The 21,507-nt window shown below is 36.9% G+C and overlaps 1 pseudogene; it reads right to left on the minus strand.

Moving 5' to 3' along the window:
• Nucleotides 1-19,191: 19,191 nt before the first annotated feature.
• Nucleotides 19,192-21,001, minus strand: LOC138150897 (transketolase pseudogene; annotated as a pseudogene).
• Nucleotides 21,002-21,507: the final 506 nt, after the last annotated feature.

Below are 21,507 nucleotides of genomic sequence, written 5' to 3' on the forward strand. Positions count from 1 at the left end.
ACAAGGGAATAATCACAGCTGCTTAGCTTACTTAAGGGTCCCCAGTTAGAACTGGCTTTATCTATGGCTTTAAATATCTATTTGCCATGAAGTGAGGACTCCTAAAGACCCGTGTGCAATAATCTCCCCCCACAAATTGACCCTAAAATTCCTACTTTCCCCATTTAATACATAGAAAGTTCTTAATAAAATAAAATGTTATATAAATGGAGTAGCACATTTGGTAGATTGATGCTCGTCACCCCTAGCGTTTGAATATATGAGACAGGAAAGGTAAACTTAATGGAAAGGGGAAAATGATGAATACACACAACTGGGCATTTCCTGGGAGGATGAGACTATGCACGTTTTCATTATGGAAAGCTTTGGAAAAAGCACTTGGTGGTTGAAGGGGAGAGGAGAAACAGCTAGAGAGAAGGGACTCAGAAATGCAATGGAATGTCAAAGACAAATGTTGTCTGTTTCATAATTTTGTCTTTGCCTCATTTTGTACCTAAGCAAAAATCAGATCACAATGAGGACAGTGTTGAACTTGAGTTACATGAAAGGCAATGAAATCCCTCTAACCTAGATTGGCATAGCCAATCAACATATATTTATTAAGCATTTACTTTGTGCTAAGCACCTTGCTAGGCACTGGGGATATAGGGACAAAAATGAAATAGTCACTGCCCTCTAGAAATTTATGTTCTATAGGAGTTTAATATTCTGTAGTCTAATTTAAATTAAATTCAGCATGCATTTATAATACCTACAACACTTAAGGCACAATTCTAAGCACCAATAATTCAAAAACAAAAGGGAAAGTTTGCTGCCCTCCAGGCATTACATTTTGCTGGACCCATTAGAGCAGAATTTAGAACACTGTGTTTTATCCTCTGAGTATCTAATATGTGCTGCAGGGGATCAAAACAGAAGACATGGTCCTTACTTTCATAAAACTTCACTTCTGGTTGAAGGATTCAATATATGAGTATGATCACATCAGATCTCACCATGTCATTTCCATATCCTTGTAACTCCAGTGGCTCCCTATTACCTTTAGGATGAAATGTAAACTCCTTTTGCTTTTAAAGCACTTTAAATCTGGTTCTAACTTTTTTCCCCAGACCAATTATATAATAACAATAGCTTATATTTATATGATTCTTTAAGACTTGCAAAGTCCTTTTACAAATATTATCTCTAGTAGGTAGGTACAATTATTACCCCCATTTTATAGATGAAGAAACTGAGAAAGATAGAAGTTAAGTAACTTGATCAGGATCATACAGCTAGTAAATATCAGAATTTGAACCCAAATCTTCCTGAATCTAGGTTCAGAGCTATCTATCATCTATCTATCTATCTATCTATCTATCTATCTATCTATCTATCTATCTATCTATCTATCTATCTATCTATCTATCCATCCATCCATCCATCCATCTATCCGTCTGTCTGTCTGTCTATCATCTTATTTATCACTTATCTACTTATCATCAGGGACAGCTAGGTGGTACAGCGGATAGAGTGCTGGACCTAGAGTCTGTAAAACTCCTTCCTGAATTCAAATCTGGCCTCAAATACTAACTACTTATATGACCCTGGGCAACTCAATGAACCCCATTTGCGTCAGTTTCCTCATCTATAAAAGGATCTGGAAAAGGAAATGGCAAACTACTCTAGTGCCTTTGGCAAGAAAACCCCAAATGGGGTTATGAAGAGTTGCGCATGACAGAACAACAACAATTTACCATCTATCTAATCTGTGTTTTACCCCCTGATTAAATTTAACATCATTGAGAGTAAGGATTATTTCTTTTTTTTCCTGTTTTTTTTTTGTCCTGGTATCTCCTGCACCTAACAGTGTCTGGCATGTAGCTGCTGAACAAATCCCCTTTGATTGATTGTTTAAGTGGGTAAAAAAAATTAAATACCATCATGAGAAATAAACACAGAGTTCATGGCAAAGATTTAAGAAATGTCACAAGTTAGTACATGATTAATTGCCAAGTGAATTGTATGAGCAATAAGAACTGTTCTTGAAGATAAGGGCAGTCTGTGTGTGGGGAGAGTGATGATCACCAAAGGCTAGAAACAGATAAGAAGTAGAATGTTACACATAAGCTGACCTCTACACTTGCCTTTATGAGAGGAGATTTCAGGGAGTTCAGAAAAGGACCATGGACTAAGTAAGAAGCTAAAAAAGGAGGAAGTTGGCTAAAGAAGGATGGGAGGTTCTTGAGTAAAAGAATCTTGTGGGGCAGTCCCCAATGATGCTGATGAGGTGAGAAAAAGAGGAGAAATGTAAAGAAAATGGTGTGATTGAACAGACTGCTCATCAGACAACTCAGATTTAAAAAAAAAAATTGAAGGAAGTGTGGAAAGGAGGACAGACATCTGAGGATGAATATAAACAATTAGGAAGGTCTTGTAAATATTGCTTCAGAAAGGTTAAAGTTTGCAACAAAGTGTTATGGGAATGGGAATCTAAGATCTTCATTGTTCCTAGGCCCTTGATAGGCTTAAGTGACTCTGAGAACCTTCCCAGATTTGAAAATATACTCTGCCCACTAATAGGCTGAATGTGGTCACATGGAGCCTGTGGTGGGATGATTGTTTTTCAGGAGATACTTTCTGATTGGGCAGTGGGTCAAGGGGGTTGTGACATCCTCTAAGCCAGGAGAAGGCTATACATACCCTGATGCTAGGTTTTGTTTGGGGGCTCCCTTTGAGAATGGTTATGTGACTTGACCAGATGAGACTCTGGGTAACTGTCAAGCCCCCCAGCTTTGAAAATCCAGATGTTGGTGCTTCCCTTTCTGGTAACTGACTAGGTATGGATATAATGGTCAGACAGTTGTAAGCCTGTCTGCTGATCTGTTTGTCTTCTTGTAACTTCTGTTTGTAACTTGCTTGTATTCTCTGAAGTTTGGGGTGCTGACCTTTTCCCCCTGAACTAGGTAAATGACATATGTTTGATTAAAGCAAGATCATTAACCCATTTTGAGTTGCTTTCCTTTAGAAAAGCAGATCTAGGAACCTGTGTTGGCAGCCACCCTGGGTATGTCGGGGTGCTTGCTGCTACACAAAGGTTAATAACAATAAAAAGAAACCTTTTAATCTTAGTTGGAAGAGTAGATCGAGGAAGGGCTCAACACTGCTGGGTATGAATTGGAATGATCTTGGAAGACAGAGAGGAAGTGGACCTCCTTCTGTTGATTTTGTTTCTGCTTTCTCCACTAAAAAGAGTGCTCTTCAAATTGGCAAGGAGAGTATATGCTACATAGGGAACTGGAACTTAAGATAACTAAGTAAGGCAGAACCTGGCAGCTCTGAATGAATTTAAGTCCTCTGGCCAGGAATATCTACCTATATTTGAGGATGCTTAGAGAATGTATAGATATGATTACTGAGCCTTCAGAATGTTAGATTTGGAAGAGACCATCTCGTTGCTCTAGTTCCCCATTTTGTAAACTCTCTGTAATACTTTGAAACTAATGACTAATATGTGGTCACAAAATTAGGGTTTGACTTAAGCTAGACAAATCATTCCTGTATCCCATCACTATGTATGAAAAACACAGGGTTCAGTTAAACTGTTGTTTGTCCTTTGTTCTTCAAGAGGACCATGATACCAGGGAATGATGACATGACTTGCAGTTGATTGGAATTGAGTGAGGGAGGGCTGTGCAAAGTCACTAGCCTCACTTTCTCCTCCAGAGTCATCTGGGTCCATTGATCAGTGACCCAGGATGCAATGGGAGAGACCCTGACCCTTTTAGGCTAAAGTATTTTCAGGTCTTCACTTTGAGTGAGGTAATACCCATTCAGTGAATAGGCCTTTTTTAAAAAATGAGTCATGTTTAATGCAAAGGTATTTGTAGAACCTCTATTGGATAGCATGCTGCCATGGGGGCTGGGAGTAAGGAGGAGCAGAGGGAGGGGGAGCAAATTTGGAACTCAAAGGATTGTGGAATTGAATGTTGTAAACTAAAAGTAAATAAATAAATTTTTTTGAAAAGAGAAAAAAATGAGTCAAGGGATGCCCCCCTTTAATTAAAAAAAAATCAAACTGTGAGGGGAAGATCCTCAGGGTTGCTGGCCAAAAGAGAAATGATTACTACTTAGTATTTACATTTACTCTGTGCTAGGATGGTAAGGACCTATTATTTTCCAATATATGAGCTCTGGAGTGAATTTTGAGAAATAAATCTAGCCAGTAAACCCCAAGTTAATGAGACAGCTTTCAGGTAACAAAGTGTATCTTCTTTTGAGCAGAGCACCCTCAGGTGAAAGTAGGAAGAGAGGGGAGGGGGAAGAAAGGGAAGAGGGGAGATGGAAGAGGGAGAGGGAAAGAGAAAGGGACAGGGAGGAGACTACTCATAGTTTGTGTTTTTCCTTCCTTCTTGAAGAGGGCCATGACATCAGGGAATGATGACATGACTTGCAGCTGACTTGGATTTAAGTGACAGGGCTGTGCAAAGTCACCAGCCTCATTTTCTTCTCTAGAGCCATCTGGGTCCAGTGACCTGATATTCATCAGGGTGACTGGAGATGGCCCAAGATACAGTGGGAGACCCTGGCCCTTTTAGGCTAAGGTCTTTTCAGGTTTTCCCTTTGAGTGATGTAATGCCCATTCAATGAATAGGCCTCTTTAAGAATTGAGTTAAACTGTCCTCTATCTAATAGTGCTTTGAATCTACTTGGGTAATAACTTTAAAGACTGTCATAAAATACACATTTGCCCCTGTTCACAGGGCCTATTACAAATCAATTAAAATTAATGTCAATCATAAATAAACCTAAAATGCTTTTAAAGGCCTTTATCTTTTCTGTATTCTTTCTTATTGTTTGGTTTTCATCAGAATTGGGGAGAAAGAATTGGCAATAATCAGGACAAATAAAAATTCAGGGAGTTAAATAGGATTTTGGTGGACCAAATTTCATAAGCTTTTTGCAAACTTGTGTTATTGCTGTGTTTTGTGTGAATCAATACTGGTTTGCCTGATAGTATCACTTCAGTATATTGACTTGTAATCAAATGTTGGAATTTTCCTATATTTTTTATTGATTTGAAGGAAAATAATGCAGTCTAAGAATGTGTAAAAAAGAAAAATTTATATATAATATTATTCTACTCTTAAGAAAATGAAAAGGATCATGATTGAGTGTCTTAAAGTCCTATATAAACCTCAGGCATTATTGTTGTTTATTAAACTAATTCTCATTTCAGTTGTTCAGGAAACAATAATAAAGTGTTCAAGTTTGGTGAAAAAGAAAAAAAAAAAGACTTAGCTGACTTAATCTGTGGAAGAGATTCTAATTCCCCTACCTCCCAATGAAGCTGTGGAGGGAATATGACACTGTAATTTCTAATCCAAGTGGGAACATTAAGATTTATATCTGTTAAATGAAATATGGTAGAAACTAGGCTAGAGAAATCACTAAAGAACATTCTTGCTCTACTTACTGGGGAGAATAACAGCTTAAGAAGGAGGACAATCATGGAAGAAAAGTCACAAAATTGTCTCTCCTGTGGATCTGTGTACATTTCCACAGCATTGAAAATAATCATAGGGTGGGCTACCTGATTTGTCAGTTAGTCTAAAAGCCTACTAAGTGCTAGGCACTGTGCTAAGTGCTGGGAATGCAAAGACAGGAAAAAAGACAGTCCTTGTTCTCAATGAGCTCACAATCTTAAAGTGTAATTGCTAGTAATTCACCTGCCAGATACTACTGGCGAATCATCGTATTTATTTTACTAAGGACAAAATTATTTTTATTCTGTTTGATTTCCTACATGACGTCTGTAAATTAATGTTTCCTGAGTGTGGAAATATCCCTCTACATATTCCCTTCTCTATTATACATGTAGATAAACATGTCAAGTGTACAAAGGCTATCTATCTCCTTTCTTCTTAAGAGAATGTCTAGGAATGAAAATGGTTCTGAGTCATTGTACAGAATATGAAAAAAAGGGATCATTTAGAACTTTGTCCCCAGTTTGAAATGATTGCGAAATAAAATTGGGGCCAAATTTTATAGGACTTTGAATAATAAAGTAAATAATTTATTCTATAGGTCAATGGAAAGCTATTTAATGATTTTGGTATGTGAGTAATGTAATCACATTTGTGAAAAAGAAATACCAGTTTGCAGTATTTAGAATAAATTAGAGGAAGAAGATGTAAAGAAATTTATTCAAAGGCCTCTATGATACTGCAAATGAGATGTAATAAGAATGTGAGCTCTCATTGTAGTGGGGATATTAAAGTAGAGAAAAGAATTGAGAGATCTTGCAAAAATAGAATGAGCAAGACCTACTGTTGGATGTATTGGACAAAAGAATGGGAGGATCCTGAGATGACAATGAGATTATAAACATTAGTGATTAGGGCAATAGTGCCATTTGCACAGTAAAGTAAGATTTGAAGGAGGAATAATGGGTTTGTATTTGAATGTGTTAAGCCTGAGTTTTCCATGAGACACCCAGATGGAATATCTACTAGAAAGTTAGAAATACTGGCCATCAATAGCCCAGAGGGCTTAGTTGGCTATGAAAATGGATATTAACAAGAGAGATGACTAGATAAATTGAGAGGAGGAGAGGACCAAAAACAGAGACTTGGAGAAAGGTGGTGGATCGTTCAGTTGCTACTTCTTAGTGCCACACTTTATTTGACTTGGTTGGATTCTTGTACTTACACGTGACTTTTATATTTGATCTCTTTGCCTCTCGTGTCCTCTCTCCATTCAATGAATCCTCTTGTTAATGACACATTATAACACATTTTTCTACTCTTTGGGTGGCGATATATCCTTATCTGTGTATCAGGAGGTAGCCTGCCTTATAAGACCTGGGGGTTCACATCTCCTATACTTCCCAGTTCCTATACAGTTCCATTCTCTAAGGGACCCTCTTCTTCTGCTGTCATCCAACTGCACTCATTATTTCCAAAGGGCAAGGTGGTAAATCTAGTAGGCTGATGTTTGTAAGTTCCTGTCACTTTATTAAAATGTTTCTAATTGAGAGAAGCACCCAAGAAACAGTTGTCAATTTTCTGCTTCAGAACGTAACTACTGGTGCTATAACTCTCAGAACTAAGTTTCGACTTGTTTCAGCATTTTGTTATCCATTCTTGTGATAGATGTTGATTTAACCTCAGACTGAATGAAGCTTGAACAGACTAGAATTAGAAAGATATTCCATGGAGACACACCTCTCTCTCTCTCTCTCTCTCTCTCTCTCTCTCTCTCTCTCTCTCTCTCTCTCTCTCTCTCTCTCTCCTCCCCCTCCCTATTCCTCTTCCTCTCTCTCTCCCTCCCCTCTTCTCTCTATTATATATATATATATATATATAATTTATATATATATGAATTGTCCTATATATATATGAACCCTTTTAAAAATACACTTTACTTTGCTATATATTTTTCCCTTTTCCCCCTTTCTCATAATATCTGTAAGAAAAGTTAAGTACCTAGATTTCTTTCACTGATTTTATGAACTGTAACACAAAGGTTGATTAGAAATGAACTACTATTTTACATTGCCTATGTAGTTAATGGTTTCTTTGGGTTGTATTTAAGATTTTTAGCATTGGAGAAGATGTCACCAGTTATTTAGGTCAAATTTCTTCTACAAAATCTTCGACAAATGGTGATTGAAGCTCTTCTTGAAAATGTCTAGCTGGCATTCATATATTGATTAAAGTTTACAAAGTACTATGTGTATGCTATGTAACTTGATTCTCACAATACTGCATGGCAGGTGCTATTATTATCTCCATTTTATGCATGAGGAAAATGAGGTTGATAGAGACTAGTGATTTGGCCAAATCACACAGCTTGTAACTATCTGTGGTTGTATTCGAACTCAAGTTCCTGACAGAAAGTCTTGCATTTCCTTTCTTACACACCCAGTGCACCACCTAACTGCCTACCTATCTAGTGATCAGGGACATTACTTTTTGAGACACAACCCATTCCATTCTTGTACAGCTCCGTTTTTCAATATGATTTTCCCTTACATTGAATCAAAATCAATGTCCTTGTAACTTCATATTTTCCCAACTCTGCAACAACACAGGACTGGTCTATTTGCTCCATGACCTTAGATATCTTGAGAATATTATTATGATCCCCCTAAGTCTCCTATCTCAAGGCAAAACATTCCAGATTTCCTTATCTTGTCCTCAATATGACTTATTATTTTTAGATCCTGTGCACCCTTTTAAAATAACACTTTACTTTGCTAACTTAAAATGTACCTTCCCCAACTGGCCATAATACTGTAGATATGGTCAGACTAGGGCAGACTAGTATGGTGGAGCCAATACTTTACATATAGTATTGCATACCTAAATTATGACATTTAAAAAATCATCACATGATTATCTTGATGATAGAATCAATTAAACCCCTAGGTCTTCTCTTTAATGTTAATATCCATTAGTATACAACAATCTCTTAAACTTTAAAGAGACTCATAACATACCATCTCTACCATTGTACCTCTAAGCTTCTATATCATATTGATAATCCCCTCTTTTGCAGAATCATAGACCATGTCCTTCCCAGCTAGGTGGCAGAGAGCCAGTCTTTGAGTCAGGACAAATTGAGTTAAAAGCTGACCTTATACATTTAATAGTTGTGTAATTCTAGATAAGTAACTTAACCTTGTCTACCTCAGTTTCCTCATTTGTAAAATAGGGGTAATAGTTATGAGGATCAAATGGAATAATAACTATAAAATGCCTGACAGTGCATGATGTGTAGTAACTGCTATATACATATTTTTGTTGTTTTTATTATCCCAGGACAGGGAAGGTGTCTGTGTTGTTGTTTAGTCATGTCTTACTTTTCTTGACCCCATCATGGTGTTTTCTTAGAAAAGATAATAAAAGGGTTTGCCATTTCCTTCTCCAGCTCATTTTAGAGATAAGGAATTGAGGCAAACAGCATTAAATATGGCCATGAAGACAGCTGAAGCAGGCAATGTTGAGTGCTTAAAGCTTGGTCAGAAATTGAAGATGCCAAGATCATTCACTGCATTCTGGGACAGTTGTCATGACTATTGTATTGCCACTAGACTTCAGTGACTCTGTCAGAGAGAGTGTTACACAACTTTTGCAAGTCTGCCTCATTTGAATCCAATTGATGAATATGTCAAGATAACTCTGTGATGTCATTGGTCTTCTTCAAACTGAAGGACAAACAACATCCCATAGCTCTGTCCTATGTGCTCTTCTCTTCTACATTCTCTCTCAGTAGAATCACCAGAACTTCTGGTTTTAATTATTCTTTCTTTCAGTAAAATAGTTTGCTTTGTAATCCCATGTATTTTATGTTATACATTTAAAAAAATGATCCCAAGAAGCGCTCTTTAGGCTTTAGCAGATTGCCAAAAGGATCCATAAGGTTAAGAACTCCTGCTTTAGCAGTTTCTTATTGCTTCTCTTTAAAGTTCTTCACAATCTGAGTTTAACCTATCTAGGTTGATTATATGGGATTTCTATATTCTACCCATACTGGATTACTTACTTTTTCTCCTCTATGCTGTTCTACCTCTTCCTACATAAGCTCCAACCCCCTAGCCCCACATCCTTGACTAGAAAGCTCTCTTTCCTCACATTTATTTCTTAGAAATCCTAGTTCTCTTTGGGGCTTAGCTCAAGCACTACCTACAGAAAGAATTTTGCTGATCCCTCAGTCTTATTGATTCCCTCTAAAATTACTATAAGTTCAATCTATATAACTATTTTTGCTGATCATGTTTCCTTACAGTAGAGTTTACACTCTAGTGTCTTGAAGGCAGGGACTGTTTTTAATTTGTTTTGTATCCACAGACACTAGCATAATGTACACTGGCAGATTGTAGTCACTTTTGCTTTTTTAATTTAAATAGATGCTTTTTTTAATTGAATCAAGTTCAATTAATATATGTGCACTTATATATGGTCACTGTTTTCAAGGAGTAAATGACATTCAGAAAACAAGATAACTAAACTGTAAATATTTAAAAACACAGGACTCATATAATAATATATAACAGAACTTAAGGCATTATAAGGACAGGGATCAGACTCAAGATTTGATTGATATAGGAACAACTGGGATAAGAGAACTCCCTTTATCAATGCAAATAAACACTTGTTTTTCAGATGATAGGAAAGTCTTAGCAAGAAGTTAACCAACTTGCCTGTGGTCATTCAACCCAGAAGTAGGACTTGATTACAAGTCTTCATGGTTCTGAGACCAACTTTTTGACATCCTAAACCATAGTTGATACAATGAAAATCTTTCCAACAGAGCTATTCAAAATTAGAATGAGTTCTTAAGAAGATAGTGTTTTTTTTTCCCCCAATGGAGATTTTTACTCAGTGAAAGTTAAATGACCACATGGAGAAAAAGTTGAAGAAATTCTTTTGAGTATCTTTGACATGCCTTCCAATTCCGATATTCTGTGATTCTACAAGACTCAATTTCAATAGCCTTCCCACAATTCAATTCTCCAAATGAATTCAATTTTCTACCCCCTGGGCAAGTCCAAGCATGCATAACAGTACCAGTTTCCTAACTTATGAAAAGTGTTCATTCACTCTCATTCATTTATTTTTTGAACAATTAATGATAATAGGATAACAATAAAATAACATTTGAAAGTATTGAGACTTTTTCCCCTCCAAATAAGCATTGAATGAATGAATCATGACGAACTGTAATATATACTTACATGGATACATATTTGACTTCCTCAATTTGGTTATTTCTTCCACTAGTGCAGAGCACAATTCTTCCATGACTTTTCATCTTTGTGATTCCTGTCCATATTCTTCCATAGACAGGAGAAGGCCCATAGAATAATAAAAAATGGGTCTATCCAATATCTTGGTGGACTTCCTTTAACATTCTAGGGATTCTAGTGTAACCTTCGTAGCTTCCCATAAGTTGTATTCATTTTAGCTACATGAATAGCTCACATCCTTTTCTGATTGTACATGTTCTCCCTAATATTTTTAATCATTTCTTATGTACATATCATCACCAGAAACATAGCCGAGCCTTCCTGAGCTCACCTTACATCTTTGCATTATCCTTTGGGTTTTTTGAAACTTATCATTGGTCAACTGTGCTAGAAAATGGATGACTGTTCCCTTCTTTAGATCACATAGATGCAACCTGACTATATTTAATTATTTGCAAAAAATTAACTTTTACACTGAGGAGCCAGGGTGCTGTGAGTGGGTGGTCTATAGAGATTTTACCATGTTCATAAAGTTTCTAGTTCTGCAGAAAGTCAGGGCTGTGGAGCTCTGGATGCTGGTGCTGCTGAGCTTGCAGGAGCATCTGGTAATTAATCTGAGCTTTGGGGAATTTGAAATGTTGGCAAACATGTTTTAAAATTTAAATCTGATGCTTGAAAGGGCATCCCTGAGTGGAGGTCATCCTGCAGGAGAAAAAACAAAACAAAACAAAACATAGTCTACCTTAACTTTTACTTTTTATTTGGTTAAATGAACACAACAAATATTTATGAAAATATACTTAGATTTCAAATAAGGTTTGTTTCAGGCCTCCACTAAACACATACAAAACCTTCCTGCATACCAATCTTATTTTTGACTAGTTAGCTGGTTACTATAATTTACTTTTTGAAAATCTCTTTTATTGGGTATTATTTAGCTCTGTAATACTAAGCCAGGACTCACTATAAACAAAGCATTTATTAGTCTCCATCTGTTGTGGATCAAGCAAGGAAAAATGTGGATATTGGCTGGGCAGAAAGATAACCCTTCCTGAAGCTCAGAGCCAGATATAACCAAAACAAATAGATACACAGCAGGAGGCAACATGGGAGAGGGAAAAAATATGGAAATGAGCTGAAACCCATTCAGTTGAGGCACCTCAATGCCGAAAAGATATAAAGAACCTGGAGGAAATTCAGAGCAGCAAACATGACTGAAGGAATGGAAAAGTGATTTATGAGGAAAGATTAAATCCTTAAATATGTACAGCTTGGCTGAGGGACATCTAAGACTGCAAGCAACCATTATAAATATTAGGAGAGTGAAAACTTCAAGGAGAAATGAGAAATATTTTTAAAGATGGCATAGAATGAAATATAAAAAAACTAGATAAAACATGAGTAGACAAAGAAAAGATAAGACCAAAGTAGTTTGGAATTTGTAGAGAATCTGTTTTGGGCCAAATTTCAATAACATGCACTAAAAAAAACATTAAAGGTAGATATAAATTCCATTTTTAGTTAGCATGTATCCTTTCACTATAGTTAAATTTCAGTTATGTAGAGATTAATCTTTCATATTGTGAATAATCCAGACCTTTAAATTCTTTCCAATTACTTTATAGTCTGCTTTTTTGGGGAACAAAGGCCAGTCTTAGTATATACTCTGACCAAACATTGGGCAAAGTGTCTTAGCTGCTAAGGGGCACACTCTGGTGGTATGAATAGCCACAGACAATTCTAACCATTATAAAACTTCAACTTGCTGCCCTAGAAATATCAGACTGGGCCAGGAGGGTGCTAATTATACCTGGCCTCTAAGCTATGTGTCACAGAACCAAAAGAAAGCCTGAAGTAGACACAGACCCCAAGGATCATTTCATTAGAAGAGCAATGACATACATAAAAAGGGCAAATACCAAGGTCTCATGCAGCAAACTTGTTAGAACAATCTAGAACTATACTTCCTTTAGATGATTTAACTATAGCCAAATTTCCTCTTGCTTACTTCTCCTTTTCCTCTTGCACTCTAGTAATCTGTGAGAGTAGAAATGCAATTGAACTCTCCAAATATAATGGTCATACCTATGACCATCCTGCTTCTATGGATCAGTTGTGTAGTTTCACTGTTAGTACTAAAGTAGGAAAAGAACTGGTTACTTCAAATCAGGTCAATTGTATTACTTCTCAATTGCCCTTGAAAAACTTTATGGTTGGAACTATTGATTCATTTACTTTACCATTTCAAAGGATCCATATTTGTATCAATATAGTGCTTTCCCCATGGGTACAAATTATAATCATACAAATTTTCGAATCATAGATTTAGAACTCAAAAGAACTTTAGTATTAATTTGGTCTAGGAAGGTAGGAAACAAAGGTTTATTCAATACTTACTATGTCACAGACCCCAGGTTAATTTTAGTGCTTCTACAAATATAAGCAGAAAGAAAGACAATTCCTGCCCTCCAAGTGCTTACATTCTAAGGAAGAAAACAACACATAAAAGGAAGCTGAAGTACAGAAGTTATAGTGGAGAAGGTAGAAGTAGATGAACATGGTGTCAAAGTCTAGAAAATCGGAGTCAGAACCTCAAAGGGAAAGGAGTACGGCTGGTCTAAGATCCTCCCTAAAATGGGAGGTCCCCAGAGTAGCTCATCAATAAGAGAAGGAGGTCAGCATTGTGTAAAGATGGTCTAGGGTAAGAAGGCTGGAGATGAGGTTATATTTTCCAGGATGAGAAGGTCTAAGACTCTAAGTTAAGAAGGCAACTGAGAGATGGTGTTAAAATCTCAAAAGTCAAAACCAGAGCATGAAGGGGAATGGTCCACCTCCTCTTATTTTATAAATAAGGAAATTGAGACCCAGTTAATTTCCCAAGATTCATGGTAGAGCTGAGGATCTGACCTCAGTGCTTTGATTTTAAATTCAGCGCCATTTTCCACAACCATATACTATTTTCTTCTCCTGTGATTCTTGCACATAACTTTCCTACACAGAGTATTTATCACATGGGATAAAAACCTTCTTCAGTTTCTTTTGATATTTTATGGATATCAATATAGTATATGGAATAGCAATCACCTATCTTTTCCCTTCCCTGTATGACAAGCCCAACTCCTTTTGTTTTCATATCACTGTTGAGACACAAATCTTCACTGCCAATATACTGTGACCTACTTAGACCCATTGTAACTGTGGCTAATCCTTTGGCTCTTCTGAAATCCTAATTTTTTTGAGATTCTGGTGTTCTACTAAAAATAATAAATGTGGAAGATAACTGTATCCCTGATACTTGCAATTATGATTGTTTAGATGTGATCAGCTATAGGAAATCATTTCTGACAATCTGTCAGTTTTCTTTTCATATTCTCCTCAAAGATAACCTTAATTTGTACTAGCTTGTATCTCAGTAATGGCTAAATATTTAGAGCAATGCCTGAAATTATTCTCATAAAGATTTTAAAGAAATTGTATTCATATCATAGATTTAGAGCTAGATACCATCTAATTCAACACCTTCATATTACAAATGAAGAAAGGAAAACTATAGAGGTTAAGTGACTTTCAGAAGGAAGTAGCAAAGGTGAGATTTGAACCCAGGTCATCTGGTTACAAATCTCTATCACTTTCCATTGTTCCACGATGTTTGGATTCAGCATTGTGATAGACAACTAGAAATATATAAAAAAGAGAGAAGGCATGATCCTGGATTGGAAGAGCCTTGGAGATCTAGTTGATAAGATCAGACCAGGAAAAAAGAAATGACTTTCTTTTTTTTTTGAATTCTTAAATTCATTTATTTACTTTTAGTTTACAACATTCAGTTCCATGATCCCCTAAGTTCCAAATTTCCTCCCTCTCCTTCTGCTCCACCATCTCCCCATGGAGACATGCAATCAAATATAGGTTCTACAAATAACCTTCACATTGAACATTAGTCAAGTTGTAAAGAAGGGTTATAACCAATGGAGTGAACAATGCGAAAGAAGGGACAAAACCAAATAAAACACAAAAGAGAGAGAAAGTAGTTTGCTTCAATCTGCATTCAGACTCTAGTTCTTTCTCTGGATGTGGATAGCCCTTTCAATCATGAGTCTTTTGAATTTGTCTTCTAACCTTGTATTGCTCAGAGGAGTCCAGTCTATCAAAGTTTGTTGTCACACATGATGTGTCTGTAATTGTGTTCAAAGTTCTCCTGGTTCTGCTGTCCACAGTCACCATCAGTTTATATAAGTCTCTCTAGGTTATTATGAAGTCTGTCTGCTCCTGATTTATTACAACACAATAGTATTCCATTACATTCACAATCCACAACTTATTTAACCATTCCCTAATTGATGGGCATCCCCTTGATTTCCAATTCTTTGCCACAACAAAAAGAGCTACTATAAATATTTTGTACATATGGGCCTTCCTTATACTTGTATGATCTCTTTGGGAAGGAAATTACATTCTTAAGTAAGGGGTATAGTATAGGTACAGTAGTAATGTGTAAAAGGGAATAATCACTGGGAAATTATGTAATTAGGCAAGATTTCCAAAATGAAATGAGACTTGAGGATATCAGACTCTACTTTAATCCATTCATAATTATCAATTTTCACCAAGATTAATCCAGACTCATGATTAAAGGGAAAGGGAAACATACAAATAAAGGTGTCTTTAGCATAACTGAAATGTAAACATCTTGAAAAAGCTACAAAAAATGGATATATAATTTTAACTTAGTAGACAAATGTAGAATGCTTTTAAAAGGATGGAGAAAAGTCTACAAAGGCAGAGGGAGAGGAGTGTGCAATGGGGAGAATGAGTGAGAATTACATGAGTTGTCTATATAATCCTGGAATTTAGAGATACAAAGCTTTGGGAAGTGACTGATGGTTAAAATTTAGCTTCTTAAAAATAAAAGAGAATGCTACATACTTGTATTTTGAGGAAAATTTGTGATCAGGCCATCATTTCCTTTCTGTTTGGTTTTCTCGACTTCATCATTATATCTAGAAACTCATCATCCTATAATATCTTATCAACCATGAAACTCACACCTCCTCAGTACCCCCCTCTTTACTATCCCTTTCTCCCTCTGATAGGAAAGGCTTAAGGGTAGACATTGGAAAACTCCTGCCAGATTCTCCATTTGAGTAGGGTGCCAAGGACAGACGGCTCATTATGTCTTACCTGGCTGTAGGACATTGTCACACCCCATCTGGTGTATCCTCTATTCTTTCCAGCTTTTTACAAAAATGTGTTGACTTTTCCCATTATATTGTGAGCTACTTGAGGGCAAAGACCATCGTTTGCCTTTCTTTGTGTCAGCAGAACTTAACACAGTGCCTGTTACATGGGAGGTATAGAATAAATATCTGTTTACTTATTGATGGACAGGTGTTGCCAGTTGGCTTCAAAAATACAGTCTTAGATATTGCAAAATTAAAGGTTTAGTATACTGTTTTCAGATGATAGTTTCCCAAGAAGAAATTTAGGTTAAACTATATTTACCTGTGACATTGGACTCAAAACATATAAATATTGAAATTCTTTTGGTAATACTGCAAAGCCTTAACACCTTCTCCCCCAACTTCCCATATCTACCAGGAACGTTGTCCATTTAGTTAGAAATAATTGCCAGTGTATTGTACCATTCTTTAATTAGGTAGCATAAACCTCATAAGCAGAAGGCTCTATAGGCCCTTGAAAGTGAAGATTGAAGGGATAACCTATAGCAAATTAAAAAAAAACACCATTAGCAGTTATATTAATCAAATATTCTAATGAATCTCTAATCTCACCCTGAGTTTACTCTAACCAGGCACATCAGAATTCATCTATACTTACTTATCCCATGCAACTCTTGTTTTAAGACTCATAATGTCACTTTACCAATATTTCTCATTTAATTCTCAAAACAACCTTTAGTTTTATTATGTCTGTTGAAAATCACTTACTTTAGCCTTAGTTTGCTCACTCTCAGCATCTTTAATTAGATACTGTCCTAAAATACCCCCAATTAATAGATTCATAGTAGAGAATCTCTGGCAGTGTACCAAAGGATGAGGAAAAACTTACTGCTTTTCTGATAACCATTTTCCTACAAGCTCTATGCCTGAAATTCCTGTGTTATCTTCCTCTCTACAAGGCAATAGTTATTTCTATGACTACCCTACTCATCTAAGCCAGTCAGCATATGACTTCGCTTGCTCTGGATTGTGTTTATGGAAGCTGAAAGTTTAAGAGGTTTTTCATATCTATAATTCGCTTCATTAAATATTTCCCAATTACATGTAAATTTTTTAAATATTCATTTTAAAAAAAAATGAGTTCTAGATTCTCTCCTTCCTTCCTGCCCCTATCCCCTCTTTACAAAAGCTAGCAATTTGATATTGATTATACAAATGACTTCATGCACTTTCCATATTAACCATGCTGCAAAAGTAAACATAAACAAAAAATCCAAGAAAGATAAAGTTTTATAAAAAGTATCTTTCAATCTGCATTCAGAGTTAATCAGTTCTCTCTCTGGAGGTAGATAGAAAATTTTATTATAGGTCCTTAGGCATAGTTGTAGATCATTGTTTTCATAAGAGTAGGTAAGTCATTCAGAGTTGATCATTCTTACAATATTGCTCTTGCTATATACAGTATTCTCTTGACTCTGCTCACTTTAGCATGTGTCAGTTCATATAGGTCTTCCCAGATTTTTCTGAAATCATCCAGATTGCCATTTCTTATACCACAATAGTATTCGATCACAATCATATACCACAAAATGTCCAGCCTTTTCCCAATTGATAGGCATCCCATAAGTTTTCTAATTCCTTGCAACAAAAAGAACTGCTGTAAAATTTTGCTACATATAAGTTATTTTTTCTTCTCTTTGATTTCTTTGGGTTATAGACCTAGTAGTGGTATGACTGCGTCAAAAACTCGAGTATACACAGTTTCAAAGTCCTTTGGGTTTCAAATTGTTCTCCAGAATAGTTCAACTAGTTTGCAACTTTACCAATAGGGCATTTGTATCCCATTTTTTTTTCCATATCCAATGTAGCATTTGTAATTTTCTTTTTCTATCATGTTAGCTAATCTGATTGTACTATTTTAATTTGTACTTCTCTAATGAGTAGTGATTTAGATCATTTTTTATGTGAGTATTGATAATTTTGATTTCTTCTTCTGGAAACTGCTTGTTTGTATCCTTAATATCCTGATAAAGGCCTCATTTCTCAGAAAAATTTATCAGAGAATTTCCTATAAAAATGCTCCCCTTTTTCCTGTTTTCCTAAGAATTGTGGCTTCATTATTCTTGTTTGTACAAAGCTCTTTTATTTCATGCAATCAAAGTATTTCTCATGATCCTCTTTTATCTCTTGTTTGGCCATAAACTTTTCTCTTACCCATAGATATGACAGGTACACTTTTGTGTGATTCCCCCAATTTTCTTATGATATCGCCATTTATATTTAGATTGTTTATTTATTTTGACCATATCTTGGTAGTTGGTATGAAATGTTTATCTATACCTACTTTCTACCACAAAACTTTCCAGTTTTTACAGCAATTTTTGTTAAGTGGTGAGGTCTTTGTACAAAAGCTTGGATCTTTGTATTTATCAAAAAGGAGATTTCTGTGGTCATTTACTACTATATCTTTTTGTACCTAATTAATTCTACTCTTCCACCATGCCAGGATGATTGTTTTGATGATTACTGCTTTGTAATATTGTTTGAAATCTGCTACTGCTAGGCTACCATTCTTCACATTTTTCATTGTCCCTTGATATTTTTTTCTTCCAGATTAATTTTTTTTTCCTAGCTCTACAAAATAATTCCTTGGTAGTTTTATTTAGTATGGCACTGAATGAGTAAATTAGGTAGAATTGCCATTTTTATTATATTTGCTTGACCTAGCAATAAATACTTAAAATTTCTCTAGTTGTTCAGATCCATCTTTATTTGTGTGAAAAGTGTTTTGTGATTGTGTTCATTTGATCCTTCGGTTTCTCTTGGTTAGCGGATTCCCAATTATTTTATTTTGTCTACAGTTATTTTAAATGGAATTTCTCTTTCAATCTCTTCCTGGTGGATTTTGTTGGTAGTATATAGAAAAGCTAATGATTTACATTGATTTATTTTGTATCCTCCAACTGTTTCTGTTAGTTTTTTATCTGATTCTTTAGGGTTCTCTAAATATACCATTATGTCATTTGCAAAGAGTGATAATTTTGTTTCCTCATTGTCGATTTTTACTCCTTCAATTTTTTTGTCTTATTGCTGCACCTAGCATTTCTTTTTTTTTCTCAAAACATTTTTAATAATTATTTTTACTTTTAATTTAATTTTTAATTAATCCTCAGTAGAAACAAAAGTTACTTAACGCATCCAAAGGTACAGGAATGTTTGTGTTTCTCTTCCTTTCTCCTTATTTTGGTCTGGAATCGTGGGCAGGCACCTGGACAAGACCTAAGACAAGGTCACCTTGACAGCCTGAACAATGGCGTCCTTGTCAATGCCAAACATCTTTAGCAGCTCTGCTGGCTTCCTGCTTCTCTGGACGTTGATGGTGATGCAGACTCCCCAGCAGTAGCCACAGCCTCTCCTCTGCCCCCCTCATAGTAATGGTCTTCCATAGTCACTAGGCAGCCATGGGTTGCTCAAGGCACTGTCAAGGACAAGCTTTCTATGCAGGGGCTTAATTGTAAAGGGATCAAGCACCCGGATGCTGATATTTTCTTTCTGCAGCTGCCAAGGCTTCATGGAGGGTCACTCCAGTGCCAATCACAGTCACCTGATCATCCTTGCTCTTCAGAACCACCTTAGCCTGGCCAACCTGGAAGTTCTCGTTGTTGTTGTAAATGACTGGTCCTTATGAAACAGATGCCCTTTGTGTTGTCAGCTAACTCAACAACTTTCTCAGTGGCCACAATGTCACTTGCATAAAAGACTGTGCCATTGCAAACACTCCGGAACATGGCAAGATCTTCAAGGGCCATCTGAGAAGGAACATCTTCACTGATGGACACCCCATAGTGTGAACCACACAGGTTTATGTTGCTTTCAGAAATGTCAGCCATATGGATCTGGTCAAAGGCCTGCTGATGAAGGTAGCAAAACTGCTGCAGAAAGGCATGGTACTGTCCCATGTGCACATCCCACAGCAATGCTCACCATGTTCTGTTCTGCAATGAAACACTCAATGAAGCAACTGGTATATTCCTTCTTAAAGAATTCTGAAATGGTGGAATTCTTGGTGTCCCCATCCAGGGCAACCACAAGGTGACTGGCATTCCCCAGTTTGGCCAGGGCTAAGCCATAGGCTTTGTGGGTGGCTAGCTTCTTGCCAAGTTTGTAACTTGGGGAAGATGGCATCTGGATGTTGGCAATGTTCATAGCTGGGGCATTCTCTTTGGGGAGGGTAGCTAGAATCTTCTTCTTGCTTTGGATTTGGCTGTATATTTCCTCTATGACCTGTTCTGTCATGTTTTTGGGAAGAAGCTTCCCATGCCAACCGTCCTTATCTTCCACACCTGAGATTCCTTTGCCCTTATATTTCTTTGCAATCACGGCCAGTGGCTTATCCTTGACCTGGCCAAAGACTTTGCATAGTTCTTCCATGCTGTGTCCATCCACAACCATGACATTCCACCCAAAGGATTCGCAGTGCTTCTGGCACACATCCATGTTATGCTTCAGGGGGGCAGGTTGCCCTGCGCCAGCTGGTTAATGTCAAAGATGGCAACCAAGTTGTCCAGCTTGTAGAATCCTGTGAAGGCCATGGCCTTCCACACAGAGCCTTCAGACACCTCCCCATCACCCAGCAAACAATAGACATGGTAGCTGGCCTTGTTGAAGTATTTGCCCACGTAGGCCATTCCACATGCTCCCAGCTCGACCCAGCCCTTGACCCAGAGAGCCAGTAGCCATTTCTGTGAAAGCTTGTTTAGGGACTGGGTGGCCATCCAGAATGGAAATAATGTTCCTAAAGTTCAAGAGCTCAGCCTCTGGCAGGAAGTCAGCCTCAGCCAAGACCACATAGAGGATGGGAGCTGCATGACCCTTGGAGGGCACAAAACGATTATTGCTGTAGTTCCTGGGATCCTGGGGTTTGTACTTCATGGTGCGGAAGAAAAGGAATGCCATGATCTCTAGTGCACTGCAGCATGATGTGGGATGACCTGAGCTGGCTGCTGTGGTGGCTTGGATGGAGCTGATGCACAGCTGTGTCCTTCAGCACCTGCAGTTTCTGTTGGTCCAGCTTATGGTAATCCTCCATGGGGAAACGAGTTTGGTGGAGATCCTGAGCAGGGGGCAGAGGAAGCAACCACATAACAGAGCATGGGAGCCAAAGAGGAAGGAGGAGGAACAGTGCACCTAGCAATTCTAAGGCAATATTTAATAATAGTGGTGATAATGGATATCCTTGCTTCATCCCTGAGCATACTGGGAAGGCTTCAGGTTTATCTCTGTTACTGAAAATGCTTGTTCTTGGTTTTAGATAGATACTACTTATCCTTCTAGGAAAGACTCCATTTATTCCTGTGTATTATGTTTTTAATAGGAAGAGGTGTTATATTTTTGTCAGACATTTTCTGCATGAGATAATTTTTTTTGTTTTTAATTTTTAATTTATTTATTTTTGGTTTTCAACATTCATTTCTACAAGATTTTGAGTCACAATTTTTTCTCACCCCATCTTTCCCCTACCTCCCAACTCCCCAAAAGCAAGCCTACTTCCCCCAATCTGTTCTCTTTTATATCCTCCCTCTTCACCCCCTAACT

This window comes from Petaurus breviceps, unplaced genomic scaffold (genome assembly GCF_028583685.1).
Source record: "Petaurus breviceps papuanus isolate PSGF00001 unplaced genomic scaffold, PetGlider_PUasm1.0 90895, whole genome shotgun sequence".
Taxonomy (NCBI): domain Eukaryota; kingdom Metazoa; phylum Chordata; class Mammalia; order Diprotodontia; family Petauridae; genus Petaurus; species Petaurus breviceps.